The 27,678-nt window shown below is 49.3% G+C and overlaps 1 long non-coding RNA gene across 1 annotated transcript in view; it reads left to right on the top strand.

Moving 5' to 3' along the window:
* Window positions 1–26,983, top strand: part of LOC144158960 (uncharacterized) — a 33,734-nt gene extending 6,751 nt beyond the window's left edge. The window contains exons 2-3 of the long non-coding RNA XR_013320212.1: window positions 9,314–9,452; window positions 26,113–26,983. This is a non-coding gene — a long non-coding RNA (uncharacterized LOC144158960). The remainder of the gene's footprint in view (window positions 1–9,313; window positions 9,453–26,112) is intronic.
* The last annotated feature ends 695 nt before the right edge of the window (window positions 26,984–27,678 follow it).

Raw genomic sequence — 27,678 nt, 5'->3', positions numbered from 1 at the left:
AACAAGAGGCTTTTCAAGCGCTCAAAGAGCAGTTCACCCGTTGCCCGGTGCTAAGCCATTTTAACGAAGGCTGGGAGACAGAAGTGCACACCGATACCAGCCAGGTTGGCCTCGGGGCTGTGCTTATGCAGCGCGATACATCCGGCAAGGAACACATCGTGGCGTACGCTAGCCAAAAGCTGTCCGACACCTAGCGGCATTACCACTCGAATGAGCTGGAGTGCCTCGACGTTGTCTGGAGCATCGACGACAAGTTCTGGCATTACTTCTTCGGCCGCAAGTTCACTGTTGTGACGGACAATGCCGCAATGACGGGGATGTTCCCCAAGCGCCATCTTAAGCACAAGTTTGTAAGATGGATCACTACTATGCAAGAGTTCACCTACCACGCACGCCATCGCCCTGGGGTGCTGAACCAGCTCGCCGACGCGCTCTCACGTCACCCCACTGGTGAATTCTCATAGTCTCGCCGTAGAGACAGTTGAATCCTATATGCGCTGGAAGACGTTAGTAAAGCACACCGTGACGATCTCGACCTGACTGCGATGATTGGCGTTCTGAGCACCTCATCGGAAAACCCAAACTTCATTCCTCGCACAACGGAACACTATATCGCCGCATGTGGTCCAAAAGTCGCAACGAGGAACACCACGTCATTGCAATCCTTGTGGTGTTGATGGCTGAGATTTGGCGCTGTTCATGACTCCCCCGAGGGCAGACACATCGGGCAGCGCGCAACTCTCCGGAAAGTACTGGAGCGCTTTTGGTGACCGAGAATGCACAGCCAAATTCGCTCTTATGTAGCCAGTTGTGAAGTCTGCCAGCGGTACAAGAGAATTCCGGTAAGTCAGCCAGACCTACTCAGCCCAATAACGCCCCCAGAGGCCGTATTTAACACCATTGGCATAGATCACGTGGGGCCTTGGACAACTATGGCTGACGGAAACCGCTATATCATTGTCGCCGTGGACTACCTCTCAAAATACGTCGAGGTAGCCGTTGTGCCCTCCCTAGCTGCAAGTCAAGTGATCGGGTTCCTGAAAACGAATTTCCAATGGAGACATGGAATACCCAAAAAACTAATGCCAGACCATTCAACGACTTTCCGCAGCCGCCACCTACCCTGTTTTCTTCACCGAGCGGAAGTCGAACACCATTTTGCGCCCTCATACCACCCCCCGGCTAACGGCCTTACAGAAAGAACTAAATAGACGATTGAAGCACGACTGGCACCTAACGTGGAGACCCACAAGGAAGGGTAAGCCGATTAGGACAAGCACCTGTAGTCCGATGCTTACTCGGTCAACACGTCCTTCCAATCTGTCACGAGAAAAACCCCGCACGAAGTCGCTTACGGGCAACTTCCGAAGTTGGACGCCACGGCCTGTTTGGACACTCCCGTCAAAGTCGGCCGACCTGTCGATCGGCAGGTGGTGTGCCGCAATATAAGAAGAGAAGCCTGGGGGAACGCCATAGATGAGCAGAAGAACCTGAAGAGATACTACGATCGCCGACATCGCTGCACACCGCATTACGGTGTCGGTGACAAGGGGTGGGTGCAACGGGGGACTCAGGCAGCAGGCCAGAAGTTGCTACCTAAGTTTGACGGGCCATTCGTCATCACGGAGCGCTTGGGCGCGAATACCTGCCGAGTGCCCACTCCTTCGGGCACTGAAAACTTTGACAAGCGGAAAAGAGACAACTTCGCTGCCCATGTGTCGCGCATGAAAAAAAAAAAAAAAGGATTGGACGTGCGGTCTGGCACTTCGCTACGCTTCGGTCAGGCTCGCAGCCGTGGCCAAGTGTGAAGGCGAAAACCGGAAGCCAAAACTGGAAGCGCGTTCAGCCGGCAATCGTCCACGAACGTGGTGAAAAAGCGGGGAAAGAGAGGAGAAGGAAGCGGGAGCTCAAGCAAAATAAAGCGTACGAACCTGCCTACCGGTCGCAGCTTCTCAAAATCTATACATTGTTACGAACAAGTTGACAATTCCCGATGTCCCACCATCGATGGCGACGAGGGAGTGGCTGACGTGCAGCCTCTGCGAGCTCGGCGATAGCCGCCATGTAAATAGTGTAAAATACATCATCCTCATCTCATGGTTCATGTCCTACGCCACGTAATATGTTTGGTCGAGGTGCGGGTTTCTCGCCGTCCTGACCCCAGCATCGCTCCGCTCCGGGACCGGCGCATTTGTATATTTGCGCATTTGCGCATTTGTATATGGACCTCCACTAGCTTCGGCTATTGGCCCAACATTTTCTTTCCTGTTTATGTACCATTTCAACAAAATAAACTCAAACTCAAACTCAAACTCAAACATCGAGGGTACGTGGGCCGTGTCGGGCAGCCTCAGCCCCGCCGCGATGAGCACATGACGATGCCCCCGCTCCGTGTCCCCAGCCCATGAGAATCCGATCAAGAACCGAGATCTGACGAGATGTGACCATCCAAGACGTGTCGCCCATGCCGTGTCCCCAGCCTGTTCGTCTGGCGCGGTTCCCAGCACCCTCATCGGTTCGCCGCGGCCTTGTGGGCGTCGATGTTGGGGGACCAGTCGACATTGGAGACCGCCATCGTCATTCGCCGTTGAAAGGACTTCAGTGTTTACACGCATCGCATCTCATCTTCACCGCACCCATCCATTCACGGTGACCTAGCGCGACCGGGACTGTCGTCTTTGGAGGGGGGTGATGTTACGAACAAGTTGAGAATTCCCGATGTCCCACCATCGACGACGACGGAGTGGCTGACGTGCATCTGTTGCGAGCTCGGCGATAGCCACCGTGTAAATAGTGTAAAATATATATATATATATATATATATATATATATATATATATATATATGGATGTATAAACCAAGAAAGGCCGGCACTCTACAACGCCAAAGCAGGCATGGTTAGGCTTTTTGTTACTACGGTTAGTGAAGTTACCATTTTGAAATTTACATAAAGACAGGAAGAAAAACACGCGTCTAGAGGGGGGACTGAACCCGTGCCTTCCGATTTGATCTTGGATGCCTTACAAATGCGGCTATCTGGGCTACTGTGTGCTCGACTTCACATTCTGGGGCATTTATATTTACTACAACCGTATCTCACGATTGAGGGTGGTAGCCAGCGCCACTCTGACTACACGGGGAGAAGGGGACCTTCAATGCAACCCCCTGGCCTTGAAAAGAAGAAAACACCACATGCCTTCGTTCCGCTGTTCTTTGGTTTCGGTCTAACTGTTCTTCAGCTGTACATATACAAACACGCCGATAAAACGCGACGATGCGCTCTACTTTGGACGTATACTCGTAACGTCTGTTTTAATTTACATAGCCTTACCGATGACGCTGGGACATCGCGTCGCATACCTGTTACCGGCTACAAATAATTTTATATATATGAGGCGTTTTTTTCGAAACAAGCCAGATCCATCTAACGCGAATTTGAGAAACAAGCGGATGTTTGTTACCAGACGTCAATGCAACGCTGTCAAAGCTGTTATATGATATATCTTACATGTCAACTAGGGTACCTTTATGGTCCCAAGTAATTCAAAATTGTGGGGTGACTTTCAGCAATATTGGGATGATACGTTTGGATTTGGCTTATATTAAATTGAAACACTCCGGAATTGTTATGAAAACTTTATTTAGAGTGACTTTGAAGAGTTGGTGTGATTGAGGTTTAGCGGAAAAGGCAATAAACCAATGCAATGGGACTTCAAGGACAGTAAAACTATACATGAAGAGCAGGTGAGTCCTTTTGGCACCATTAGCAGCTCTTTTCGAATTCTTCCCTTGGATAATTTTCTCAGGCACGCCTTAAGAAACTCCTGAAGTAAGCAAGCCCCTCATTGCCTTGCCATGATTTTCCAAAATGCTTCACAAGAAGGCTGCTCATATATTCTTCTTCACCTTAATGAAGAGGTTCGTACTCTCAGAGGCAAGGGGGGGGGATTTGCCAGGGCTTGCAAGCGGCGGCTACTTAGTTAAATACTAAAATGGTAGCAGAAAAATAAATACAAAGAGAGTTTTTCCGTAGGGAACGAAGAGACGACATGAATTCATTCTTTCACATCTCTCAGTTTCATTTCGTTCACTCGATCTTTCGTTCACTTCGTCCCTGACATCCAGGGCTAATCTTTCGCTGATCTCCTAAACGCCGTCTGAATTCACAATAGGCCAGCTCCGAAAAGCAAAAACAAAAACGTTTTAGGAAAACCCACCAAACAGTCTGAACAGTCAACCCAAAAACAATCTCCCATTGAGCAAATGGATCGTGCTAATTTTTGTCCGTGAAGCAGCAAGATCTGGCTGATTTTCGGTACGAACTACGATCTGCTTAAACGTTTGCAGGGCATTATTTCACCTATTTTCTTGCCAACCTCTTTTTAGGGGATAATTGCAGACTTTTTATTGTCAGTGCAGTTTTATCTGAGTTAGTTTCGGTTTCTGCATCTGGCTCACTTCAAAAAAAAAAAAAAAAAACCGCCTGAAATATATCTTGCAGTGTGCCAATAAAATCTTTCACCTTCTGTGTCCTCTGCTTGGTCATCCGTCTTCGGTACGAAAATTTCGTGGTTCAGTTTTCTGAATATGGAACAGTCTAACAAAACAACTCTGAAGCACCGCCAAAAAAAAAAAAGATTGCGCCACCATCCAAGCATCCACCCTTTCAAGCATGTGTTCATACAAGATTGACTTCCACGCGAATACTTTGCAATTCCGTAATAACTCTGCCACCTGTACCTTTGTCTTTTAGCCAACGGAAACGAATGGTGATTTCTTTCAAATTTCTGCCGCGCAATTTCTGGCATTCTGGTCATGCTTGCTTGGACTTCTATTTGCCTGACAGCGTACATAGCGTGGTAATCTGACCGCTTTAAAGGTTGGTTAAGGCGGAACTATTGACACAAGAGCAGAAAACGTTAACGGGACAAACTCTTTGTGACGATGCTCCTTGTATTCGTGAGTCAATGATTTTCTTCTCGACCAATCTCGCCAAAAAGGCAACGTAACGCGTTACTTCTCCTCACTATTTCTTAGTAGCTCGTTTTAGAAAAGGATAATTTGGGATGCTCAAAAGAGACACCAAGAATTTTCTGCACATGGTTATTTAAAAGCGGCCAATGATAACAAAAGACCCGCCACCGTCGCTCAGTGGCTAAGGCGCTGTGCTGCATGACGACGCGGGCTCGATTCCCGGCCGCGGAGGGCGCTTTTATGATGGAGGCGAAAAGCGAAAAATTCGACTGAGGTCTGGCAGCGTAACATCACCCAGAAGTACGAAGACCGGCCACACGACTTGGAAGACCTGTGCCTGGCAGACTTTGTCGCTCATTATAGCTATAACGGTAAAACCAAGAGATACGACCGAAAGGACAGACCATACATTATCAGATACACGCACTAAGCGATCGACTCGCCCCTAAGCTATAAAAAGATAGCACCCTTTTCTACTGGGAAAACTCCTAAGAAAAGACATCCCCCTCGCGAGGGGCACGATCAAATGCACAGCATTTCCGAGGGGGTGCGCCGGCAAGTCGTATCTCTCGATCGCGGGACCCGTGTCGCCATCTTTCGGAGGCGCGGGACAACTTGTGGCGCTTTCGAAACAAACCAGAAATGAGTGAAGGATATAAGGCGCGTTCGGTGCATCGAAATCTGTGTCGGTTTCGTGGCTCGGTCGGTAGTGAACCGGGCACCTTGCGTTCCACCCGCGGCGTCATGGGTTCGAAACCGGGCGCCGGAAACTGTTATTTCTTTTATAGTGTAGTGGCCTGGCTACGGACTACGACAAGGCGCGCCTGCGGACTACGACAAGGCACGCCAACGCCGCGTGACATTGAGTTACTAAAATGCTATGCATTTAAAACGCCCATGTACGAGATTTAGGCGTGGGTTAAACATCCCCAAGTGGTCAAGGTTAACCTGGAGCCCTCCACTACGGCGCGCGCCTCATCGCCTGCGTGGCGTCGGCGCGTGAAACCCTACAATCAATCAATCATTCAATCAATCAATCAGTCAAAATAACAAAAGCTGCTACGCTCGAGTGTGACGCTTAAGGGGCCCAGCTCGTCAGGCATGCAGTTACCCAGATATTTTAATAAGGCGCTCTGTCATTCGGCGGCGTTGAAATTGGCACAATGTTTCAAATTTCGCCGAAGTAGCCTGACGTTGCGGAAGTTTGAAGTGGTGTGTCAAATGCTCAAGAAGGGTCTGTACAAGTTAATGATTTAAAATGTTGGCTATACTGGCCCTCTTTGAATGGTTTTCGTTTGTCTAGTCAATCGGCTTTTTTATAAACATGCAAAAGAAAGATGTTCAATATCAGCGAAAATGGTTTTTAGGGTTCTTTAGGGGCATGTTTTAAAGGGACACTGAAGTGAATTTGTCAAGCTCCCGTTTTTGCTTGCACTGCGTAGCTGGCTCAAATTAGCACACTTTTTATCGTTTATCCGGTTGACAAATCGGTAATTATTGTACAAAGCGCGAAAGAAGAAAAACTACCATGCGTGGTTTGCGGCGGCCGCACCAACTAAGGCTGTGACGTTGGGAGGAGGGGGCACCGTGATTGGACGATACCCAAGGTTAGCAATCAAACAAGTTTCGGTTTCGGTTTCGGTTCTGTAAAAGACAACCGATGGCGTTGTTGGATGGGCATTCTTAATATCGAAGTAATCATCGAACCGCGCTTCTGCCATGTCGGCTGTAAAGTGCATAAGATAAGCCTCCCAGGACGGCTTGGAATCTTAGCATTCACTAGCCGAGGCCTACGCAGTGCATGAGCGCCCTCCGCGTCCCCGCAGACGCTCAAATGCCATGCGATTTTCCCCCATATTTGGAGCTTGCCTCACTCATGCCTGTATCGTAAAAAGCGTGTTCGCACCAGGCCAAGGGTCTGTTGATTCTGGCCTGTGCCCACTGCCCGCAAGCAGTCGGTGCTTATGGCAACAGCACGCCAACGAGAACTCGCTAGCGCGCCAGTGCCAGCCTGCGCGCGTTCTGTGAACTAGTTCGTGGAGCAATGAACGTTACGGCCCAAAAAAAGGTGAACGCAGTATAGAAAACATCGGCGGAAAACGAAAAAGTTGACTTATAAAAAGAAAAGCCCGTACTCTCGGGGATTCGAACTTGTGACTTGCAAAACACTTGCGGTGACATTCCTAGCGCTCCAAACCACTCGGCCACCCGGCGATTTTTTTACACCCCTTTTTTGTTTTTATTTCCTTTTTTAAACCTTTTTACAAGTCAGCGATCTAATAAAAAGCGCCTGCCATGTTTTGGCTGGCGGAAACTATTGTAAACATCAAATGATGTCAGTTTTTGAAGCAGTGGCAAAATTTTCGCGTCAGGAGTTTCAACTTCGTACAACTCGCACAGATAGTTCACTCTGCAGGCCGAGGACAGGATGTGTTGTCCAGGGTGAAAGCTATGGTAATCCCAGCCTCTGTGAAAACCTTTTTTTTTTAATTGCACACCAACACACTCCCTGTGAAAACATGGATGGAAGAGCGAGGTCTTTTTGTTGCTTGGTACAACTTGTGCGTTCTTTGTCAAAAACCTGAAACTACAGAACATGTGTTTATAGACTGTTGGGATGCCATTTTCTTTTGGGACGTCCTCATGAGAACCCTAAAGAAGGAGTATCCGGTGACACCCTAGTGAATCAGGTTCCTCAGTGTAAACAATGAAGACGATGTACCGCATGATATGATCATGCTTTTAGGATTGTATAGTATCTGGCGCTCTCGAATGGCGGTGCGCCATGCGGATGTCAATGCGCAAACTGTGAGCGCATATTTCATGGAAAAAGTGAACTATCGGCCACCCGGCGAGCGCGGCTGACCATGGAAATATAAGGTATATAATGTATAACCAGTTTACACTTTTATTTAGTTTTAGCATTCCAAGCAGCTTAGCTGACTATTTGTTGTTTTGCGCTCGTGTAGTAAGCATCCCCCAAGTTTCCACAATATCTCACTCTAGCAATTGCATTTCTTAGACGGAAAAGCGTTCGCAGATGCGTAGTCGTGCTGCTGACGGCTGTGCTTGTTCGCCCAGCGCAAAAAAGTGCTTCCCGCACCCTAGTTTTACGCTAGGGTGCGGGAAGCATCAGTTGATTTTATCAGTTAAAATATCAGTTGATTTTATTTCCTTAGTACCTATATTGACTTCGCTGACTCTTCTCCCGTCTTTAAGAGGCCTTATATTTTCCTACTGGCGTACCAGGGAAGCGACCTTGACTTGGAGCTAGATACAGTGTACAAACTAACCAAGTAAATAAAGGCACATTCTTCCATTCACAAACGTGTCCTGGCTTCGTTTCAACTGAGCGAACGAATTGCGACAACCCGTCGGCGGCCGGCGGACGAAACGCTGGGCCGACTGACTCTGTCTTGAAGGCCGGGGAGCCGTGCAGTAGCGCAGCCAATTGCGAGCTCGGCTCCTCCCGACGTCACACGAAAACGAAACAGAAAGTGGGCGAGCGTAAAGAGAGGAGGACAGCATTGTCGAATTTATTTTTCTACTAAATAAAATCGCGTAAACGCGCCCAGAGTGGTCGAAACATGGCCTAGGGACTCCGGACTACAATTTGCGCTAGTAATCCCGCAATGTTTACATATCACTTCAGTGTCCCTTTAAACGGTTTGATCTTCAGGCATGGTGTCGGTCCTGACGTCCTGACATGTACCGGAGCGCTCTGTTTCAAAATAATTTTTTAGACAGGGAATGGGGGTATCCTCATTTCGTTGCACCTTCCAGGTCCTCATGGAGCCAACTAGAGAGAAATGGGCCTGTGGTCTGGCCGTTATTTAGCAGGATGGCCGGGTACTGTTTGCAAGAGGGAAAGTGAGACCGTCGTCAAGGCCGCAACAGTCAGCAGAAAACAGGACACCTTGGAGGCAGAGATCATAGACCGTAGAACCTGTAGCTACGGTCGCAAGTATGCAGCAGTATGTGAATTGCAACCAGGCTTGGGTAGGTAGGAATCATGCGAGCCCAACCCACAAACTTTCAATTCAACAGCGGCTCCCCTTTGTAAATTATACATTGCAGTAATCGAAAACGATATTAAAAGGTATAGTGCAGCTTTCCCTGCCTGTAATTCATTCAACCGGCAGCATACGCAGGTTTAAATGAAAGAGATTAAAGGAGAGCTAGGACAGCTGGCACTCGATAGTTATTTTTATAGAATGTGCTGCATGCCTGACAGAAAGTGAAAGTTCGTCAGTATGAGCGGTTGAAAGCAACAAAAATCACCAATATCATCGCAACCTATTTCTCACTGTCGAGTAATTTTGCGCCACTCTCCACGCAGGGTCTGTGCCGTACGAGGAGGGTAGAGAATTCCCTTGAGGGAGCACCCTCAGAGAACACTCAGGAGTGTGCTGAACGACCTCTCTGCTATTCCATTTCCACACGGGGTGACTGCTTTTTGATCGGAATAAAACCGAAAGGTAAGAATTGGGGCTTTTTAAATCAACTTCCATATCTTCCTTATTACCCGCCGCGGTGGATCAGTAGCTCAGGCGTGGTGCTGCTGACCGCAGGGACGCGGGTTCAATCCCGACCACGGAGGCTGCTTTTCTGACGGAGGGGAAAAGCGAAAGCGCTCATTTGGCGAAATGTTTGCGACCTCAAAGATCTCCAGGCGGTCGAAATTCATTCGGAGCCTTGATAGCCCAGGTGTAGGTTCAGCGCATTAAACCTCACAATCATGTCTCCCTCACTACTGAATGCCGCAAATATTGTATTTAAGCACGCTTTTATTGATGTTCGAATGAGTAATTGTTAGCCCAAGTTGTTAGCCCTCATTTTAGGTCGTTCCGATATTTCGTTTAGGAACATTACATATCGTGGGCAGGTATGTTTATACTGCTCCTAAGAGAGCCGCGGATCTTTAAACTCCCTCAACACACCTGGTATGTGTTTTGTCTTGCAAGTAGCAATTCAAAGACAACTCTGTGTGAGAACATGCTTAGAACATGAAACAAGCGGTCCACCCAGGGTAAAGAACAGGGGTAGAGACAAGCGGTGAGAGAAAGCTCTTAGCCTGGTGTGATTGCAAAATGCGAGGCACAGAATCAATCACACATGGCTCTGGAAATAAACTGGGGAATGCAAGTGGAAGAGGCGTTCGTCCTGCAGTGGAGATATATCCTCTGTAGACGATGCTGACGATGAGTTTAGAATCGTTGGGTACATTAGCTTACTGTAAAAAAGGGTGTTGTAAATAAATGAGATGGGCGCAGGCAGAGGGCGATAGCTGGGGTAAAGAAGAAGACGAAGCTGCGCCCACTGCCTCGCTCACAGTTTGTTCCATCGTCTTACGAGAACGGGTGCTGGGTCGTGCTTCTCTCTTGGATCCTCCATATGCTGGTGGTGAAACCCGGGATTCGAGGCACGAGTGGACCTGACTTTGGAGGCGCAGCGGCTGCGAGGCTCGCGAGGCCTGGAACCTTCGCGCCACTTGTTCCGGGAGGCCTTGCCCTGGGCCGCTGCCCATCATGGCTCGTGGTCAAGCCGACCCTCGTTTTTCTACGCCACCCCTTCCATTGGAACGCCTGAATCTACGCCGCAGGCTCCTGCGAGAGAAAATCTCAGGGCTCATTACGGCAATCGACGCCCTTCTCCAGGACCCGGCTCCGCACGTGACCGATCTGACCGCCAACATTTACCACTTCCACGACACGCCGAGCGAGATACGGGCCCTCGACGCTGCAATTCAAAGAAAACTGACCGGCGCCAAGCTGAAGGAAGACGTTGCCGTATCCCAGAATTTCGACGACAAAATGCGCTCGTGTCAAACGCGCGTGCTGCTCCACCCGGTTGGCAAAGCCGCTGTGAATTCAGCCGCCGGTGGCTACGTCCGAACCACCTGGAGGAGTTTCAATCGAGACGCCATGGGTGTTTCCATCGTGCCGCAAAACACCCACTTTGTCTCTCTTCCGACGGTTCAGCCAGAGACGCGCCAACAGCAACTCGAGCCCACCATGCACGACGAATACGCAGCCAACATAAGTTCGGCCATTTGGATGGCGCCTGGTGACTCTCCTGTCAACGCCACTCACGGTGAGTCTCTGGTAACGAAACCGTGCACAATGGAAGAAGAGGACCTCACCCATCGCGAACTGACTGTCCCGATCTGCCCTCAAAGTACCAGCCTCGCCGTTTTCCCCGAGAGTGAGAGCATGCTGCTTTCGAAAGACAGGAATGAGACGCAGGGTGACGATAAGGCAGACGCGTTCCTGCCGTCCCCTTCGGGAACCGACAACCATGCCCTTACCCCTTCTCGCAAGGCATATCCGCGCCCGCAACAGAGCAAGGAGCTCAGTGATTCTGGTGACAGCAAGCACAGCGGGCTTCCTTGCCAGCACAAGATATCGTCGCCTGGTGACACGACCCTCAGCACGCACTTAGATGACGCTCCTAGAGGTCAGGAAACCACCCCTTTGGAGTCGCGATGGGAGGAAGCGAACCGACGCCCACCAACCCGAAGGAAAATGAGTAGCCACGCCTTGCGTCACGTCGTGGATAACCGCAACCACAGCCCAGCTAGACGCCGAACATTTCACCGAGTCTACAGATGCCTGCCCAAATCGTCTCCTTCGCAAGTTTTGAAGCTCCGGCCAGCATCCCGCTACCGAACCTGGCGCCTCCCCCGACCGTGTCGAATACAGCACAGCGCAGAATCACCGTCACTTCAACTAGACAGATTGAGAACCAGAGATTGTGGCCAGCCCACCAACAATATTTATGCTAGACTCGTTTGGTTTGTCGCAGCCGCTGTCATTTGCACACCGACCAACCACTGCAGCTTCAAAAACGTGCTCGTCATCAAGACGCACATCGAGCTACAACGACTCATCGGAGTCCCTTACGACCCCGGCGGCTACCCCAAGACCTACGGTGCGAAGCGGGTGATACTGATGCACAAGGAACATCACAGCAACTGGAGGACGCAACATCAGATGAGAACCATCGCTCAAAGTGCCGCACGTGCGAACAGTCCCACATCATTTATTTTCGCCTGATCACTGGGACAATATTCAGGCGCCGCATTAGAAGGCTCAGCTTGAAAGCCAGTCCTTGCCTTTCTGGCCGGGGGGGAGTGTGTTGTAAATAAATGAGATGGGCGCAGGCAGAGGGCGATAGCTGGGGTAAAGAAGAAGACGAAGCTGCGCCCACTGCCTCGCTCACAGTTTGTTCCATCGTCTTACGAGAACGGGTGCTGGGTCGTGCTTCTCTCTTGGATCCTCCATAAAGGGCATCCCTGATTGTTCTAACTTAACCAGTTTTCGCCACAAATCTTAAATATGTCTTTTTAACAACTCTCCGAGTGTACAGGTCTAAGAGACGCAGAGTGTTCACTACAATGTGTTGCATGGTTGTGGTAGAAGGAAAATAGGCATAAATATTGATCAATCTATGAAACATGTCAGTTGTTATATGTCGAATCAGAGCCTCATCTATCAGGTAGAAGAAAGAGTTGCAAGATCGAACTTTCGCGCCGATCTGAAAGGAAAGCACGCGTGCTTTCGGTTTCTCGAATTTTGTTATCCTTTTACGATTGATCACGATTATTTCACCCTTTAACGCATTTGGCCATTCAACCAACGTTCTCTTAATATGTTTTAATCAAACATATTATTTTATTCCTCCGACATGTGATCACACGGTCGTTTCGCTTTTCTTCTCAATCAAAAAAAAAAAAAAAAAAACCGAACCGCCCAGCCCCGATTAAGGGGGATCGATTTATATGCTCAGGCAATGGCTGTGTAGGTTAAAGGGACACTGAAGTGAATTTGTCAAGCTCCCGTTTTTGCTTGCACTGTGTAGACTGGCTCAAATTAACACACTATTCATCGTTTATCCGGTTGACAAATCGGTAATTATTTTACAAAGCGCGAAAGAAGAAAAATTACTATGCGCGGTTTGCGGCGGCCGCACCAACTAAAGGCTGTGACGTCAGGAGGGGGGGGGGGCACCGTGATTGGACGATGCCCAAGGTTAGCAATCAAAAGTTTCGGTTTCGGTTTTGGTTCTGTAAAACAACATGCTTGACATCTGATGGCGTTGTTGGATGGGCATTCTCGATTTCTCAATTATCGCCGTACCGCGCTTCTGCCATGTTGTCGGCTGCCAAATGTCTAAGATAAACCTCCCAGGGCGGCTTGGAATCGTAGAAATCACTAGACGAGGCCTACGCAGTGAATGAACGCCCTCCGCGTCACCGCAGACTCTCAAATGCCATGCACTTTTCCCGCATATTCGGAGCTTGCCTCACTCATGTCTGTTCGTAAAAAGCTAGTTCGCACCAGGCCAAGGGTGTGCTGATTCAGGCCTGGGCCCACTTCCCGCAAGCAGTCGGTGCTTGTGGCAACAGCACGCCAACGAGAACTCGCTAGCGCGTCATTGTCAGTATGCGCGCGTTCTGCGATCTCGCTCGTGGAGCAGTGAACGTTACGGCCCAAAAATGGTGAACTCAGTTCAGAAAAATACGGTCGCATACGAAAAAATCAACTTACAAAAAAAAATACATGTACCCTCGGGGATCCGAACTTGCGACTTTCAAAACTAATTCCAGCGCCTCAGACCGCTAGGCCACGAGCCGGCGTTGGCCGCTCTGGATATATAAGGTTTATAATGTATGACCAGTTTACACTTTTATTTATTTTACGCTGTGTCTAAAGGTACGTCGGACGTACCCGCAAAATTTGTTAAAGATACGTCGGACGTACCCGCAATATTTCTTAAAGATACGTCGGACGTACCCGCAAGATTTCTTAAAGATACGTCGGACGTACCCGCAAGATTTCTTAAAGATACGTCGGACGTTCAGGGCCCAGAGTGGCTCGAAAGCGGCGTTGCTCGAAACTAGCGTGGTTATCTCGAACCATCGACGGCAAAATCATCACGCGTTTGCTGTATATAAGCCAAGAATCTGATGCCTAACCTGACGCAGAATGTTTTTTTTTTCCTCGTGTTCTCTAGTTGGACCTTATTTGAAGGGGCGGTTTGAGCCTCCGCTGAGGTCAGAGATCGAATGCGAACCACTACGGGTTCTCGCAAGAGGGAAACAAAATCATGTGCGATGCGAGTATCGTTCTTTTTTTCCCCCTCATATGTTTCTGTTTAAAGCCCTAACCACATGGATGCTAAATCACGCGTCGCGCGAGCGTCGGCGTCGTTCGGCGTCAACGCGCGGGCCCGAAGGAGGCCGGCGAAGTCGCGCGCCAGTCGCTGCGTCGGCGGGCGTTGCTGGACACGTATGCCATCCTGTTGAAGTCGTTTATGAGCAGTTATTGTCGCTTTTTGAACTGCAATTATCAAGACTTTAGCTTTAACAACAACAAAAAAATCACTTGGCGTCTTTATTTATTGCTAAGTATGTTGGCGGGCAAATATTGAAATGCTGCGAAATATGTATCTCGGCCATCACGGTCAAATCAGAACAAAATGAGATAGTATGATAAACGAAGACGAACCTCGCACAACTGCTTTAGTTGCTACTTGATTTAACCTTCAGGTTGCGTCACGTTCATGAATTCAAATTGTAAGCAAAACAAATTTCAGCGCTGCCTTGATACTGAGGTAACCGTCGAACGTCATTTGTATGTTGAAAGGCAGGGTACTCTGACACCCTGTCTGTACCCTGTAAAAAAAACTGATCAAACCCTCGCCGAAAAAAAAAAAAAAAAAACAACACCGTCTTTGCTAGGATTCGAACCACGAACTTTCTAAACGGAAGCCCGGCTTTTAACCGCTCGACCACGCAAGGAGACGATTTTTTTTTTTGGTAACAATAACTTTATTTACAAATATATACAGAACAGTATGCAGTGATTACAGTGGTTTCCGAGCGCATCAGAACATGGCTCCACTTAAACATAAAAATGAGGCGATCGGCTATCATGCGAGGAGAGGGTCAGAATGCTTTGCCAAGTAACTGTAAGCCAATCGGGGAGTATTGTCCGCGAAGTCACAGAGCGTTTGTGAAACTTAAGCAAGAGAGATTGCCAACAGGGCTACTGTGTCATTGCACAAAGTTTGAAGTGAACGGGATAGAGGGAAGGGAGAAATTAGAGGTCTTGGGTAAAGCCATTTCTTGGTATAACTGGACACCAGGGTTACCCGGGGCTAGCCCTCAAATTGCGTCCCATCTCCTCTGCTGTTGTGACTTGAAATCCATGAGTGCTCGCGTTCCCCGTTCCAGTGCGTCGCGTATCTCGGAGTCTGCCTCATCCCCGTCGAGGGCGGCAATTGCCCATTGTGCCTTTTGGACGAAGTGTCGCCACGCCGGTCGGGGGCGCTCAGTACATTCGACGGCATCGACTCTCGCCCTCCATAGCGAGTGGAGCCCTATTACGTGGACACAGTCGCGAAGGAGCGGGCGTTCCGAGGCCGCGTCTAGGAACTTCAGATTTGTCCAAGTGATTCTCCAGCGCGTGTTGAAGGAGCACTGCAGCTCATCCCAGAAGTAGAACGCCGTGTTACAGTCCATGAATACGTGCTCGGCCGTTTCCCTCCCTCCGCACAGCAGACAGTTGGCCCCTCCTGGCAAAAAAAAACCGCGTTCCTCCTGTCTTGCCTTTGTAGGCAGTATACACGTGTGAAAGCGGAAGAAAAAGTCCTTCGAGCCAGTCGGGATAGGGAGCTTCCGTACTCGCCGCAAGACGTCACTTTTCGGCCGACCAAGGGGTGGCAGGCGGTACATGGGCGGTGGGAGGGTCTGTTCTACGAGGTCCCAATACAGCTTCCTTGGTTTCACTGAGCAGAGGTATTCCCACGAGAAGCGCTCCTGTAAGAGGGCCACCGCCCCCGCCACTTCTCTGTAGAAACCTGTTGCACGGGCACCACCTAGGAGCTCCGCTGTTGTTGCGAGCCAAGGGGCGAGGTGCAACGCGCCTACATTTTGCACTGCCGCCTGGAGGAAGCCATCTCGGTGATCTCGGAAGTACAAAAAACGTTGCACGGTTAGTTTAAGCTCTAAATTAACTAGCCCAAGCCCCCCGGCTTCAGCGCTCCAGAAAACGTTGGTGCGGCGCATGGGCTCATACGTGGATCGCCAGACGAAAACAGCGAACAACCGATGTAACTTGGCCACTGAGCCTGCGTCAATGGTCGAGACTCGGGCCGCGTACAAGATGGCTGGGTATACCACGGCGTTGCAGACATGTGCCCTAGAGAAAAGGGCAATATGTCGCGCTCTCCAGGGTTCCAAGTTCCTTCCAGCAGCTGCCAGTTTCGTCTGCCACCTGGGGGCGGTGGCTGTGCGGTTTTCTAGGTTTACCCCGAGGTAGCGGGTGATGCCCTCCCTCCATCGAACTCCGTAGAGTTGTTGTGGTTTGGTGGGCCATTCCCCTAGCCATGCGCCCTCTGATTTCAAAAGATTGAGTTGGGCCCCCGAGAATCGACAAAATGCCTCAGCCAGTGCGACGACCTCCCCTGCCTGCTCTCTCGAGGAGCACACAAACGCAACATCGTCCGCATAGGCCAACACCTTGAGCTCTTCGTCGCCGAGAACCAAGCCTTTGGTTGACTTGGACGCTATTGCCATCCTGCAAAGTGGTTCAATATACAATGCGAAAAGGATCGGGGACATAGGGCAGCCCTGCCTGACTGACCTTCCGATGTCGATGGGCGCCCCCACCTCCCCGTTTATGATGATGCTGGTGGTGATGGCGGTGTAGCAAATTTTTATCCACTCGACCATTGTATCCCCTACCCCACATTGACCGAGGAGCGTGAACAGGAAGGCGTGGTCAACCTGGTCGAAGGCCTTTTTAAGGTCGAGTTGTAGGACAGCTAAGGGGTGAATGCCGGATTCCGCCACCTCACAGATGGTCCGCATGCGGTGCAGGTTGGTGTTGATGGAGCGTCCCTTAAACCCGCACGTCTGGTGAGGACCCACAACACTACTGAGGGCTGTCTCGAGGCGTTGGGCCAGGATGCGGGCTAGGATTTTATAGTCGGTGGAAAGAAGACTGATAGGCCTGAAGTCTTCCACGTTGGGTGTTGTGTTATGGGAGGTTTTTTTGGGAATGAGTACTAAGTTACTGCTCCGCATGGAGGGTGGTAGCAGTTTTGTGCTTTTGATGTTTTCAAAGACCGCCGCCAATACCGGGCTGATCTCTTCACGAAACACCTGATAGAATTCCGAGATTATGCCGTCAGGCCCCGGTGACTTATTCTTTGAGAGTTTCTTGATCGCGCGCTTGACCTCTTCTACCGATATGGGTTCGTTTATTGTGGCCTTTACGTCCTCTGCAACCGTTGGCAGCGCGCCTGTGACTTCCGGTGGAGGAGCCTCAAGATGAGCGTGCGGGGAAAACAGCCTTGCGTAGTATTCACTGAAGGCCGTCTCCACCTCCTCGCTCCCACTAGCAAGACCACCGGCATGGTTCACCTCGGGAATCCTTTTAGTGGCGGTCTTTGCTCGTTCGAAGGCGCCGAAAAGCTTCGATGGCTGTGCCTCGGACTCCACTCGTTGCTCCCTGCTCCGCACAAGAGCCCCCCAATACTGTTTTTCGAGCTCAGCGCGGATGTCGTTTTTCACGTTACGGATGTCTTCAGAGAATTCCCCCGGCCTCTCCTCGTCCGCTTCTACGAGGGAGCGCAGGCACTCCACCAGTCGATTTACTTTCGCCCTTCTGTCTCTCGCCTCTTGTCGTCCGATTGTGATTGCTGCATCTTTGACATGCTGTTTGAAGCGCTCCCACGCAGCTCCATCAATGGGCGCAGTGCTCATTGCTTCAATTTCACCTCTTACGCGATCGACGAAGGACGCGTGTTCGAGGACTGTGGAGTTCATCAGCCAACGGCTGCCGGCTTTTTTTCTGATTTCACGCTCAGCTCGGATGGTACATGTCACCAAGCCGTGGTCCGAGAACGCGACAGGGGTGACGGCGTAATCGATCACTAATGGCAACGCGTCCCCCGTCAAGTAAATCCGGTCGAGGCGGGCCTGTGACGTGCCTCGCCATCTAGTGAAGCGGGTGGTTGACCACCCACGCTGAAGGGCCACGTCAGCCAGGTCGCCCTCTCGAAGGACCGCTTTCAAAATCCGCGCTGACGCATCCACTACACCCTTAGCACCTGCTCTGTCGCTGGCGTTTACAACGCAGTTAAAGTCGCCCGCTAGGACAACACGGCCCGGGACCACTAGGATGTCCCGAATAGAAGAGAAGAAGTCGGTCCGCGCCTGCGTATCATTAGGCGCATAGACGCACACAAAGCGTGTAAGCTCCCCTCCCACCAGGACGTCGACGGAACAAAAGCGTCCGTCCTTCGCCAGCTCGCAGTCGATTACTGTTAAGAATTCGTGTTTCCGGATTAGAATTGCGGTACCACCCGCTCGGGTGGGTGTGAGGGTGTAAAAACACCAGAACTGGTGGCCGAAAAATCGTACAAAATTTTGAGCGTCCTCTCGAGAGGCAATTTTGGTTTCCTGTAAAAAGGCCACATCTATTTTTTTTTCATTCAGGAGACGAGGTTGGCTGAAGAATTTGGTGTACCAACTGAGGCGGCCCACGAATAGTGTCGGGTGTGCTTTCTTTTCGTTGTATTTGAGATATTTGAGCAGTGGTAATGCTGCTTCTTGCGCACCGACCTTGGAGCCGAGGACAATAATACTATAGTGCTACAAGCGATGTAACCACAGCTCCCGGTCTCCCCTGCGCAAGCCACGGGAGCTACGAATGGAATGGAATGCGCCAGAATTCTGGCGTTGATAACGCTTGCTCGTCACGCACCGATCTTGCTGACAAGCCACATTATGCTAATACTGGATGCGATGTAACCAGAGCTCCCTCATTTAACTCACACAAAGCTATCGCAGATCCCCGATCTCCCCGATGAAAGCCGAACAAGCCACAAATGGATGAGCGCTTGCGAACAGAAATAGCTTGCAATTTGTCTCAAGGCAACCGATTACCGTAAGTTAAAAAGAAATTTATTGTTTTCTGGTGAAAGGAACGACCCCAAACCACGCGATGACGGACGCTGCCGCTCGCTTTCCGATTCTCTCTCGCGCTGCGTCGACGCCGATATCTGGTGAGCGTAGACATCGGCGTCGTTCGAGTTTCAGCTGTTTCAGCTCGCGTCGCGATGTCGACGAGAGAAAACGCTGAACGTACGCTGCATGTTTGGGCCGAGTGAAACCGAATACACTGACGTACTTAAAGGGGTCCTGAAATGCCTTCCGCCGATGCATGGATGTACATGTAACCAAATAAAGCAATGTATTAGCAATCTCCTCCTGCAAGAATTTTGTTAAAGCGATGAGTATTAGCTGAGAAATCGTAAATAAAAAACCGCGAATTATCGTCGCGCCGTATTTCCTCCTCCTTTCAACTGTTTCTTCGCTGTTGGCCTCCCCTCCCATGATGCTCCGCTCCTCAGCGGTGACGTACTTCCGCTATTGCGCTCCCACAGACTGCCGTCTGCTACGGGCCAGCTCTTTCGGCTTTTTCATCTCTGTAGACACCATGGAGACAGGCTGGAAAAGCGAACGAATGACCTGGCCGCATGTGTGCGGCCTGGCCTTGCCCTTTCGCGGTGTACGTAGCTGCAGGGCTGCAGTTGGTGTCGGCGGCGAACTCGCAGCCGCGTGGGGAGAATCGTGCGCTCGTTCCCTTTGGTGCACCGCGCACTGTTTATCCAAAAAGCGCGGCCTCAGATGTGGCCCCGCTGGTGCCGGGTGTTATTTTGCGGTGGTTGTAATTCCTACTACCGGCGGCATGTGAAAAGACATTTTCAACCGACACAGAACCCGTGCACAAAACGCGCCGGATCGGATCGCTTTATCAGCGGCGATGAACGTGAAGGCGAAGAGCAAACCAACGCTGCACTCGATCAGCGAGAACCCGTGTTCTGACAAGCTGCACCCATGTGTTGCACTCAACACTGACGGGAAAGCGTTTGTTTGCACTTGTTTGGATAGTCGTAAAATGTCCAAACACTCCGGCTCTCCGCTAGCAGATCAGCCGGCGAGACATTTCGGAAAACATTTGACAGATGGCGCCGTATGCATTAGTGTGTCGCTACGCAAAACTGATGAGACGCTCTACTAAAACTCCCATCGCGGTATCACGTAGCGGGACGCAAAAATTTAGCGTTTAGCGTATGCAAAGGCCACAAACGCTGTACTAAAACTCTATTAGCAGCAAAATAGCGTGCGTATGTGAAACCGCTTGCGTTTACAAAGCTGCACGCCGAGCGCGTACGTTTCAAACCTAGTGACATCGTTTAAATACACTGGTAAGCACAGTGTAACGTAGTCAGATATCAACCGTATGCTCAGGCGACAAGCAAGAGCTTGTTTTTATGTGGGGCGGAGATTGCGCATAAATGCCCGTTCGCACTTGCGACGAAAGCGAGTGAGAGCGGCAGGAATTCCGTCGCTTTGTCGCGCGACCATCGTTTTTGTCGAATGGTCGGGACAAATTTTGGTTGCGCGACAGAATTCCCGTCGCTTTCGCTCGCTTTCGTCGCAAACGGGAATGGAAAGTTCTGCCGCTGCCGTCTGCTACGCAGCTCGGAGGTAACCGCGCGATCTGCTCGGGCCGGATGAACGCGCACACTCCCGCACGGCAGCGCCCCAAGCGGCAGACCGCCGCGTACATGGCTCCCGGCGCCCGCCTGGAGCCCGCCCTCGGCACACTAGCCAGTATATTTCAGGCACTATAATGGAGGAAAGATTTTTTGCTTCCGATGAACCTAGTTCTTTGCCCCTGTGTTTTTAAATACGTGAAGTGGTTAGCACGTCGTCCTCACGCAGCTCTGTATCGTCGTAGCATCGCTGATTGTCCGAACGAAGCTTGCAGCTAAGCCAATGCAGCGACCGAAGCTGTGTGTGTGTGTGTGCATCGCCTCCTGTGTGTTGTGGACGCGTTCGTTTCGCGATGAAATGCGACATTGTACTTCTGCGGGTGGATAGTGCTTCCCATGGTCTGGATTATCTTTCTCGAACGACGTACCACTCAACCTCGCATGGGGTATGTGCAGTGTGCCTGGCTAAAAGCCTTCTCGCTTGCGCGCCAGAGTTGTGACTTGCTGCTCGTCCCCGCAAACCAGGTGTGAGGTGAGTGCCGTATTTACGACGGGCAGGAGGAGGCAACTCATCGTCTGTCAATCGCGGTTCAGACTTGCAACGCATGTTGTGACGTTGCGTTCGTTCGAAACGCATCTCTGGATTGTTTTGAAGTTGAATAAAATGTACGCGTCAAACCCGGGCATTCGGCTCAGGGCGTTCTCTGCGATTGCACCAAAGAAGTGCCACGGGACTTTCTTTATGGTACGTACTCACGTAAGATAAAATCCACGTCGTGTTATGGCCGTGTTGCATTCAATACAAACGGTTAAGCGTTTGTTTACACTTGTTTCGTTTGTCGTAAAATGTCAAAGCACTCCGGCACTCCGCTGGCAGATCAGCCGGCGAGCCGACGCTGAGCAGACGACTCATCTCTTCGCCGGAAGTGCGTGAAAAAGCCGCCCAATAGCAGGATGTCTAGCTCATGACGAACATCTGGGAATCGATGATGTAGACATGTGAAGATGGCGGCGTCCAAAAACACGAAGGAAAGGGTGAGAAAAAAGCGACAAACTTTGCAACAAAAGTGTGAGCTTTCCGCTGCGCGTAAAAGAGTAATACTTGGCACAGGTGACGTTGGCGACCCAATCTAGCGATTGCGCTAGTTAATTTAGTGTGCTCAAAATGCCTTTCAGGGCCCCTTTAAAGTTTCGCGGATACGTCCGAAGTATCTTTAAAAAATCTTGCGGGTACGTCCGACGTATCTTTCTTGCGGGTACGTCCGACGTATCTTTAAGAAATTTTGCGGGTACGTCCGACGTATCTTTAAGAAATGCTGCGGGTACGTCCGACGTACCTTTAGACACAGCGTTTATTTTAAGCATTTTAAGTACTTTATGGGACTATTTGTTGTATATCACTCCTGCAGTAAGTGTCCCCCAAACTTCCACAATATCTCACGTCTAGCAATTGCATTTCTTTGACGGAAAAGCGTTCGCAGATGTGCGGTCGTGCTGCTGACCGCTGTGCTTGTTTACCCAGCGCAAAAAGTGCTTCCTGCTCCCTAGTTTTCCGCTGTACGGTAAAAGTTTCAGGTGATTTTATTTTCTTAGTACCTATATTGACTTCGCTGACTCTTCTCCCGCCTTCAATTAGCCTTAGATTTTCCTACTAGCGTAAAGTCAGCGAAGCGTCGTATGTGCACTTGTGCAGCGCTTGTGTGGAGCGACCCGGACTCTGAGTTTGACACAGTGTACAAACTAACAAAGTAAGGAAAGGCACATTCTTTCATTCACAAAGGTGTTGTGGCTTAGTTTCAATTGAGCGAGCGAATAGCGACGACCCGTCGGCGGCCGGCGGACGAAACGCTGGGCCGACTGACTCGATCGGTAGGTCGGCTGGTCGGCGAACTGTGCAGTAGCGCAGCCATTTTCCAGCTCATCTCCTGCTGACGTCACACGAAAACGCCACAGAAAATGGGCGAGCGTAAAGAGAGGAGGACAGCATTTTCGAATTGATTTTTCTACTAAATAAATTCGCGTAAACGCGGCCAGAGTGGTCGAAACAATGCCTACGGACTCCGAACTACAATTTGCACTAGTAATCCCGCAATGTTTACAAATCACTTCAGTGTCCCTTTAAGGCATAGAGATAATATACTGACTCTAGAGGGAAAGCGCGCCGCTGAGCCAATGCATTGGAACCGTACGACACACAGTGGCAGACACATGGAGGAAAGAAAAGAGTATTCTTTCCTCCATGGGCAGACATGATACAACGATTTGAAGGTTGCCAGCTGAGCTTTTGCTTACTAAAAACGGCGAAAGCGATGGGTTTTAATCTGCCAACGTGCTACTGTGGCGTTTCCGCGTCCGGCTAGCGAAGCATGCCGGGATTAATTGTAACATGGCGGACCGCTGGACAGGCGGATTTGGTTTAGGCGGCGTCGACAGCATTGCGTAGTTTATCTCCTGTGGGTAGGTAACCGACGTGTTTTCGGTTTAGCGTACGTGTGACTTATATGTACTGAGACTATTTGAGCAGGATGTGGCAACGCTCAAACAACACTTGCGCGCAAGCTCGAATGCCACTGATCGCACGCGCGAGGACGCCAAGGAGTCAGCTGATCCCACAGAAAAATGAATCTCCGTATGATCTCCGTGCATTTTTGCGCTGTGCCACTTTATTTGCCATTCTGTGACATTTTGCGAGTCACTCAATGCTTTTCAAACAAAGTGAAGTGAACTGTGGCTTTAGCTCAATGTAAAACCTTTATTGACACACACAAAAAAACATCGCACGGGCCAACGCTGATATTGCCGGTGAGTCGCGGCGCTTTGAAGCACAGGAACGAAAGAGCGCGGTCGATCGCAGGCCAACAGAGTGGAAGAATGTATGCCAAGAGAGTATGAGAAATACAGTCCGCGGCGTGTCCCGTTTTCCTTTCTGTCCGTATTCGTCAAGTTCTAGCTGCTTTCCACCACTTAAAAGGGAAAGCTTGCGGGACTGAATGCGCAGTATTTAATGGGCAGTAATTTACAGCACAGAGCGCGTGAGGAGGGAACACTGACTTATTGATTTATTGTGACTGATTGAAAAAGAAACCGCATTTAGTTACCTATTTTTTTGTTCTACCTTCACGAACGATTGCGCGAAAGTTCGAAACACGAAGAGCTGTAAGAAGTTCCATGAATAAAACAACTGGAACCGAACGATTATAAAAGCTCCTTTTATTTCTCTTCCAACGGGAACGATCTCTGGCTGCCACTCCGTAGCCTGTAGTGAACTTGCGGTAGTCAAGGTCAGATCGGAATCGCTGTTCCGGCGTCAGTACAGGGGCAATAGATAAGGTGCCTAACGTGAAAAAAAAAAAAAATGACAGCCTCGCAAGCGCCCGGGAAGGCACACTTGCTCAGCGCGTGCATCCGAGTTGTATAACTTTTATGCGTTTTACACGCACGCAGATCTGAGCCGGAGACTGCACACACACACTGCGCAAGTCAGGCGCAAGGGCCTCGCCACTTCCTAGCACACTTAAAAAAATCGAAACCAAAACTGAACTACGCAGTTACTCTTTCTCAGCTAATTAGAGCTTAATTACACTAAAAGTTTTTTATGAAGCTAATTTTAATTACTGAGGCAATTGTTTTTAAATATTTTGCTTCAGTTCTTTGTTTCAGTTAAATAATTACGGCAGAAGTTTTTAGAAGGTTGAATACAATTGATCTGGCAACGATGGGAATTGTATCATGTAAGCGCCCACGATTAGTACGGTTTCGGAGCTCGCTTTACCCCCTGCTTTAAGGTGCCTGCAGAGCGATCAGTGTTGCCTTGCGTACTTGCGAATGCGTCATCTAAGGTGGCGTCAAAAAATCTTGAGGGGAGGATAGCGCGCGGGCTACGACGCCATTGGCTCGACCTAGCACCCTAATAACGAAAATAATACGCAAGAGAACCACACAGGGCGCATGAAGTTTCAGAGGTAACACTCTGTTACTGCCGCTACAACCCAGAAAACGCCCCAATTCGTTACGGCCGGGTTCATACTGTTGTCGCAACTGTCGTAATATCTTTGAAGGATGACGTCATTTGACTCCTCAGCCAACCGAACTGCGTGCAACGCCATTCGTTCGCGTCCACAGTGCACGATATGGCTGTTACGTCGGTAGCCTGAAAATAGCCGTAAGGTCAAGCCAGCACCTCGTGCGGTTGCGCAATGAAAGCGTCTAATAGCTCGTTTATTCCAAGGGGAGGGGTTAGAAGAGGAGGATAGGGGAAAGATTAGGGGTGCTTGCTAACAGAAGATGTTACAAGCAGATGTTGGCTGCATCCAAATTCCCTGCGCGTTCGGGCCTCTACCGGCGACTGGGCAGAGCAGCCTCTGAGATATCTTTTGTGGTGGAATTGCCTGCAGGTTCTCTGCGCAGTCTCAGCGCGAAAACCCAACTATCCCTCAAACTGGGTTTAACGGGGTTCAACCATCGCAAAACGTTTCCTTGACATTCCACCTTTCCACCTTTAAAAACAAAGGCTTCATGGTTGCGCGCAATAGCACAGCATATATTTCAGGTGACTTAGTATGAAATACGGCTGCAATTAACAGTTCTACGAGCTTACTGAACAGGCCCTTTAAAAGGACACTGAATAGCGTGGGGCACACACGCCAGTTTATGAAAAAACGACCCATATGTGTTTTACTGCTTTTAGGACTGCATTATTAGTATAAGGTTCAAATACATTTTAAACGGCCCATTTGTTGTGTGGGAAAGGCGTTGTATTTACGGTTATTAATGTATGTAAAATTGTACGTGAAATGTACCTACAGCTTTTAGGTGGACCATAGATATTCCCAAAGTGTGTAAATTTTAATGTACCGTTGTTTGTACATTTAAATATTGAGTTCATGATTTTCTGTATTGCACACACTTTTGTTGCAAAAGCTTGCCGGTAGGGGTGGCTAGGCTCGTCAAGCAGTAGTTAATGGCTGCTTTTTTCTTGGCATTCGAATTTTGTGTCAGTAAGAAAACTTTAACAAACCGATTAATTGAGTGATAATAGCTAAATTGTTCAATATATTTAATCTATAAAGTGGGTGGTTAGCCGAAATATAGAGCCTTCTATGACGTCTAAAGCGGCAGTGGAAAAAAAGTACCATGAGCCATTGCCAGCCGCAGCAACGCACTGACGTCACACTGCTTGGATCTGTCTTAAAGCGAAGCTTGATACCTCTACCAGCCAACAGTTCTTTCATGGCTTGCGGGACAACAAACTCCCAACGAAGCGGAGGCGGCGGCGGTGGGGTGGTTGGGGGTAGGGTTTCACCCGCGGAGTAAACTGTAGATGACGCGGCTAATTTACCTAGCGTTCCTCGCGCGGAAGTGCCTGCTCACCGGCGGTGGCGTCGGCGGTACGGATATAACGCCGCAATATGTAGTGCACACAAAAAATAATGTTTGGAAGTTACGGACGTTTGCGAAGAAGTCTGTAAAATGGTGAAGTGTTGGCAGTATTTGCGTACAACTAGGTTCGTTATTTAAACATGTAAGAAGTGCGAGTGTTGTATGCTCTCAAATCTTTTCTCGCAGGTGCCTACAATTCTCTCTACACTCCACAGTAGCCTCGAATTCAAGATGTCCGTGTCCAGGGCACAAAGGAATCCTCCAAACACGGAGCACGGAGCATCAGAAGCTGCCCGGGATCTACTCACGTCAGCTTGGCTTGCCAACTGCGAGAGTTTTCAGATACCACCAATTTTTCCCGAAGTTGATCCCTGGGCGAATTTGATGAGTCCACCCCAGGCTGAAATGTTAATCAAGGCTTGGGAAAATCTTTCTGGCCAGCACGCTGTGCATACCTGTAGAAAGAAACACAAAAATCCATCTGTAAGCTGCAGAGTGGGGGTTGTATACATGATCCCTCTATGCTGCGGGAAGAACTACGTAGGACAAACTAAGAATTGTGTAAATGATCGCCTTAACGAACACAAGAATGCGGTGATAAGGAACAAAGCTGGAAATCTGGCCACTCACTGCCATCGTTCATGCAAACCAAATTTTACCCAGTGCATCATCATAGCAATGAGTGAAGAGCAACTCAAAAGGGAAATCATTGAGTCTTGGGTAATAAAAAACCTGGGGGAGGCTTGCGTGAATGAGCCATCAATTAAACTGACTTGCAAAAGTATGAAATTTTTGAACTCGGTTTGGAAGAAATATGCTTGGTTTTTTCGCAGTTTTAAGTGCGATGTTTTCTGACGGCAACGCCCCGGTTAGAATTGCAGGACAAAGGAATACCTTGAGAATTCAGGATTAAATTTAATGGCTTTGCAGCATGATTACTTCACACCAAATGTCTGGCTCCTCCAGCGATCCGCCTCATTTATATTTGTACCCAGCTGCCGTATAAAAAACATGCAACAAAAATATGTATGTTCAAATAAACCTTTTTGGCACGATTGCATCTTTTTTAATGAAATTAATGCCAACGACAATTAAATAGCGTTAATTTCAGCATTAGGCAAAGCTGTTTCTTGGAGTAAAATGCATGGCATGGAACTCAACAAAAATAAAACAGTTTTTCATCTTTTCACAAAATAGAAACCCCCACTTGAATTTTCTTATCTATGACCGCCCATAAAACGTGTAAGTGAATAAAAATATCTCAGCGTAACGTTAACCGCAAACTTAAGTTGTAACGCTCACATTGACAATGTATGCGCTGCCGCCTTCCGTAAACTTTGCATTATGAGTCCCAAGCTTAAGAATGCTTCCTTGCAACTTAAGTACCTGAGCCTACACTTTAGTAAGAAAACCAAAACTTGAATGCGCTTGCATAACTTGAGATTCACACACAAAAATGTGCCTTCAGTGAAAGGAATGGTATTCGAACAGTAAAGTGCTGACAAATCATTTCCCCTGATATTTCTTTATCAACAAGTTAACCGAAAACTGTCACTAGAATCCAGCCACCCCATTAGCCCCTGACACCACGGCGGCGTGGTGGTCATTCCCTTGCTATTGCTTTCGTTTTATATTTCGCCAGAAGAAATCTTTTAAAATTTTCGTTTTTTTCTGCGAAGTTTTCAGACTGAAACAATTTACTTTTTGACGCCCATCCACTAGACGGATTCCACTGACGCACCAGTTTATTTA

This window comes from Haemaphysalis longicornis, unplaced genomic scaffold (assembly GCF_048455015.1).
Source record: "Haemaphysalis longicornis isolate Haplotype H1 unplaced genomic scaffold, Haemaphysalis longicornis Haplotype H1 scaffold_10, whole genome shotgun sequence".
In the NCBI taxonomy this organism is placed as follows: domain Eukaryota; kingdom Metazoa; phylum Arthropoda; class Arachnida; order Ixodida; family Ixodidae; genus Haemaphysalis; species Haemaphysalis longicornis.
The sequence above is the reverse complement of the archived record's forward strand: the minus strand, read 5'-3'. Positions and strand labels throughout refer to the sequence as shown.